The following is a 6,011-nucleotide window of genomic DNA, read 5'->3' as shown; positions in this document are numbered from 1 at the left end:
ATCTCCCTGAAGTGTCTGCAGAAGAGTTCATTCTGTCTGCTCCCATTTTCCGGCTTGTGTCTTACGGAGATTTCATAGGAAGAGTTTCTTCTTTGGATGGTTCACGTCCCATCCCAGAGGACAGCAGAAGAATGGAGGCCATCCCTTGTACTGTGCAGAACTGGTCCCCACAGGTATCTTTGAAGCAGACAGATACAGAAACACATGGACTCACTTTAGAAGTTCTCAGCTGCCTTAAAAGCAAGCACAGCATTAGCCACAAGTGCTCTACACGGCTGTCCCGTTGTTTAGTAATACACAGACCTGCACGTGCATGTAAGGTGTCTTCCTCAATTCCTCTGAGCTACCTTATTTTTTGAGACACGATCTCTCATTGGGACTTATTCAAACACCTATTCATCTAGACCGACTGGCCATCAGGGCCGGGGAAGCCTCTGGTCCCCATCCCACAGTGGTGAGATGCTATAGGAGCGATCAGAACTGTCTTTTATCAGGGTGCTGGAAAGTGGAAACGGGGTTTCCATTTCATGTGGCAAAGACATCTTACCCAGCCAAGCTATCTCTTCCAGTCTCCTGAAAGATTCATTTTGATGAATTTTCAACCAGAAATTTATTCGGGTACCATATGGAAAAATTAAATTCATGGAAAAGGCTGTTAAACAAGAAAAGCAGAATGATTTTAACTAATTTTGAAAAGATGTGCTCAGAAAAGTTCTAAAAAATACAAGTCTAGAAAATAGTCCTAAAACATATAAATTTGACTATTTCTCCAATATTTGGGAAAAAAAAAACCCTCACGGTGGATCAAAAGTATTACTCAAAGACACATGCACACAAGTCTCTGGAGACTTTAGACTACTTTTTATAGTCTTTTCAACATTCGGTTATCTTATGTCTTGGGCCATCTACTGGTTTATTCTTTTTTTTTAAGATTTTTATTTATTTTACATATGTGAGTACACTGTAGCTAGCTTCAGACACACCAGAAGAAGGTTTCAGATCCCATTACAGATGGTTGTGAGCCACCATGTGGTTGCTGGGAATTGAACTCAGGACCTCTGGAAGAGCAGTCGGAGCTCTTAACCACTGAGCCATCTCTCCAGCCCTACTGGTTTATTCTTAAAGTAAATCAAAGCTGCCTTTTCTTGTCTTTTTTTAATTTATCCTGGGGGAGCACATGCTCGGAGGTCAGATGACAACCTTGGGTGTAAGTCCTTGCCTTCAGCCTTGCCTGGGTAGGGTCTGTTTGATGTTTGCCTCTGTTTTCTGCTCAAGGAGTTTCCTGTCTCAGTGTCCCAACTCACAGACGGAGCTCTGAGATTTCGATGAGTGCCGCCGATCCAAACTCGGCATTCACATCGGTGTAACAAAAGCTTCCTCATCTCCTCAGCCCAGAACCACTTGTTAAGGCCAAACTACTTTTCCTGGAAGCTCTGGATCCATGGCAGCCGTGTCACGTGACTGAGGGTCTTCTGCTTCCTAAGCTTCGTTTCATTCTGGATCTTTCCAGCCCACTTTTCATAACTTCAATTTATCTTATGACAGAGACTTTTGGGTTGTTTTCCATTGCTAGAATTTCCTGAGGTCCCCTTACTCCAAAGGCAGAGAGAGCAGGGAGAGATTCTGCCCTCTGTCTCTGTCCAGGATTAACATGAGACCCAGGTCTGGCAAATGCCTTAGGTCCACATGGAAATGGCTACGTTGGCTGAGTTCCAGCCAGGGATGGTTTCTTCTCCTCCTGGCTTTGTCTTGATGACTCTCTCAGGCCGACACCACCTCAGCCTCACTGCTTTCATTTCCCTGCCCTTGTGTCCGTTGGATGCTCTGCTGAGAAAGGCAGGGGACAGTGAGCTGCCTGGGGTACCAACTGGAAGGATCTTGTAGGGGAAGATGCCTTTCTACCTCATCTGAGCCCTGACCCTGCTACAAGGTCCCAACCCTGTTACCCAGTCTTTGACCTCCAAAGAGGTAGATGTTGAGTCAAAAGAAGTAGGAGAGTAGCCCGCAGAGCATCATCTTGGTGTTTGAAGCTCTCAGAGCATCGTAGATCTGACCGTGGCCTTGAGAAGACCCTTCTCCCCTCCAAGTCCATTCTTCTGTTAAATCAGACGCACTTCTGAAGTGATTTTGCAAACGTAACCTCTTGCTCTCCCCAGATAGAAACTGCCTAACCATGATTTCTAACCGTAAAAGAGTGCGAGCAGAGGCTCAGGTGAGGACTATGGTTTGGCTGTGCTCTCTAGGATTCAGATGCCTTATCTTTGACGTTTAGAATTTGAGCATGCTGACTCTTCCTTCTCTGCTATCTGTATCCCACTGTGGTTTCTTGAGTTTGGTCTTATAGCCCAAACGTGATAATAGCATCCTTAGGCAAAGCACATTATATGCTGTCATTGGGGATCTGAGAGAGCCCAGTGTCATGACTGGTGTCTGACATGTGCCTGTATTAAGATAGATAACACAGGTATTAGCATCATCGGTGGGCTATTCTACTGCGTAGCTTAACCCAAATGTGCTATAGGGAGGGAGGGAAGGCCTGCTTGGAGGAAGGGGGACACTGGGGCTGTGCTTTTGAAATCTATTCCAGCTAATCCCGCTTCCTGTTAGTTTCACCAGCTATGAGGTGAGCATCTCTGCCCACCATGCCCTTATTCCAGGATCTGCTCAACATAGGCTCAGACACCATGAAACTGCCTGCCATGGACGATAGCCTGTGAAGCTATGGGCCTGAGCAAACCTTTCCACCTTTTCAGTTGCTGGTCTCAGTTACCTGTCACAGCTTTTCCACTGCCATGGTCGCCGGCCAGGCAGCTTCGTACTGAGACTCCAGTCCTGAGCAATGAGGCTGTGGAGAGTGCACTGGCTGTGCTCAGAAGCACATCCTCTGGAGAAGGCATCGAGTTGTGTTCCAAATCTAACAATGCTCTAACAGCTGAGAGCTGCCTTGCTGTACTTAGGGCGCCACCGCCACTGTCGCCGTGTCCGAGAGCTGGGGAAAGCGAGCAAGATGCTCTGGGCAGAGCAGCACCCGTGACTGTGAAATCAATCACGCGGTCTTGTTTATATTGCAAAATGTAGAAAATAGATTATTTTAATTACTAATTGTTCTCGAGACCCCTACCAAGATATTTTTAAAAAACGTGGCCTAAATGTTCTCCGTGACAGGCAGAATGAGGGAATTACAGTCCATTCAGCCGCTGACACGCTGCTGATTGAAGTACAAAGAGGACTGATCAGCGTTGTTGGTTTTTTCTGGTGGCTTTTAACATTTACAAAGAAAATGATTTCAAGGGGTATGCCGTCGAAAGACACACGTCTGTAAACAGTTACCAATCAGCCAAATACTCCCATTACTGGAAATACCTCCTCTCCTCTCCTCTTCTCTCTTTCCAGCCCCTACATCCCATAATCAGCATCGAAATGCAACATAAATTATTCTTTTGTTCGTGTCTCAGAGGGAAAAGGATGAAGGGCATCCAGCACTCTGAGACACCAGGACCATGTCTGGGATAACGTCACAGACACAGACCCATCACTCCACAGCCCCAGGAGGAGGTGGGGTGCTCCTCATCCTTTATAGAGTTCTTCACTTTGGGACTCTTAAAGCACGGTCTCTGGGAGGATTATTGGGGACACAGGAAGGGACTGGAAGAGAAAGGAGAGAAGAGAGGGTAAAAGAGGGGACACACATGACCAAGGTATGTTATATGCATGTATGAACACATCAACATGCGACCTGTTAGAACAAATAACATAAGCTACTAAAAATGCCATTCCCTAGAGGCCCGATGCCTCTGTGGTGTCACACGGGACACTTTGGGATGTCACCGTCAAACAGACTAAGGATCTTGAGGTTTCTGGTCATCACTGGGGATGTTAACACTGTCTAAGGCCTACACCAAAGGAGTCAGGTCACAGCCACCTGTAAAGCCATTGAGATCTTCTTAAAGATAGACTTACCTAAGATTGACTGAGCGGATGGTAGCTTCCAACATTCCCAGGACGTACCGGAAGAAGCCTGCAGGGAGCCATGGTCCAGCCTGCAGACTGAGGCTCCACCATCCTTACCGTGGGAGTGCTTCTTGGGGCTCACATTGAGCTCACTCTTCAAGCTTAGGTGACTGAACAACAAGGAAAGCAGTTGTATATCCCGAGCCTCACTGTTCTAATTCCTTAAGGTATAAATAATCCCCAGACTTAACTCTTCTCTGCCATTCTCCCTGAAACGGTTCCTACGGTGCTTCTGATTCATTTTCTTGCCTAAAGCACAGCTTAAGAAATTCCTAGTTAACCTTTCTATCACAAGAGTCCTTAACTCCACGAACCAGAGAATCTGTGTGACGCCTTCCCAGTGAGGAACAACACGCCGGTGTTAGCTTTACCTATCATGATATAGCCTAGAGTCAGCTGAGAGTAAAACCTGGACCTAAGCGTTATCTAGACTAGATAAGCCTGTGGGTGAGTCTGTGGCCCACAGACTTCTTCAGCGGCTCCTCTAGCAGAGAGACTCGGACGTGACCCCTTTACTTTTGTATAGTCTACACCCACTCCTAGGCCAGAAGGCTGAAGCAGGAGCATCAAACATTTAAGGCCAGCCTGTGCTGCATAGTGAGATCCTGTCTCAAACAAGCAAACAAAACAGAAAAGAAGAAAAAGAAACAAAAGGTGTTGCTCCACCTCAGCAACATCTCTCTCTCTCTCTCTCTCTCTCTCTCTCTCTCTCTCTCTCTCTCTCTCTCTGTCTCATACACACATTCATACTTATGCACACACACACATACACACACTAATATATTACATACACAGAGAAAGAGAGACAATCACAGACAGACAGGCAGGCAGAGACAGAGGACACCCAGAGGCTATAAAACTTGAAACAGCCCATTTCTAAACTTTCCCCAGCATGGACTCAGTTGGCGGAGGCGACCGTGAAGGGTTTCTCATCTGTGCAGCTGTTATTACAGTGCTGCTGGGGGTTGGGTCCAAGCTTCACACATGGTTTGCTCAGCGTCCTCGCTAGCGCTCAGTTCTATCCCAACACTTCTTATAGGGACTTCAATACTTTCTGCAAAAATCGTGTATTCCAACCGTTTCCAATGCGCTCTATGGGGTATGTGCTAATTTAATTTCCCTATAATGTCAATACAAAGTGTTTCCCACAGAATCATGTTCTGAAGGCTAGGTCGGTAACCTCTACTTTGGAGATGGAACGTGGTTGGAGTGGGTGCCACACTGAGGTGACACTGAGGTGACTCAGTGTGTCCCTGAGTCTGTATTTGCTGTCTCCTTCCTCTATTTCTCCACCTACGCCCTGTGCATTGGGAAGCCAAGGCCCCTACATCACATTTCTGCTGTCACCATGGATTGAATCCTCTGAAACCATGAGCCAAGATATTTCCTTCCTGCTCTTAATTCACTTATGTCAAATATTTTGTCATAAGGCAAAACCCAAACACGCATCTATTCTTATACTAAATTATATAAATCTTTTTTATTAAAACTGTTATGTGGTCTTACTGATTTTTCTGAGACCACAGACTTTGATGTTAGTATTATACTGTTTCTCTAATTCATAGTGTCTGCCATAATCTGTAAATATCTAAACACACGTGATGTTTCAATAGAGGGGTTCCCTGGCTGCTTTGGAACTCGAGGTGTAGACCAGGCTGGCCTTAAACTCCACCTGCCTCTGCCTCGAAGTGCTGTGATTAGAGGCGTGCGCCACCACGCCAAGCTATTCAGTTAGGTCTTTTAAGTGCATTTGCAATGTATGAAGGGTTGAGTCACAGAACCTGTAGCAAGTGAAGGAACGCCATGCTGCAAAATGAAAGTCCAACATTTCTGCTTCTGAGGTTAGCACTTGAGGCCCTTCTAGATGACTGGGTCTTTTGTTTCAGTTTTTTTTGTTTTGTTTTGTTTTGTTTTTGTTTTTTTGCAGAACAGCACAAGACAAAACTATCTGCGGGGGCGGGGGGGCTCAACAAAGATAAAAACAATGCGGAAAACAGAAA

This window comes from Rattus norvegicus, chromosome 17 (genome assembly GCF_021556685.1).
Source record: "Rattus norvegicus strain SHRSP/BbbUtx chromosome 17, alternate assembly SHRSP_T2T, whole genome shotgun sequence".
NCBI lineage: Eukaryota > Metazoa > Chordata > Mammalia > Rodentia > Muridae > Rattus > Rattus norvegicus.
The sequence above is the reverse complement of the archived record's forward strand: the minus strand, read 5'-3'. Positions refer to the sequence as shown.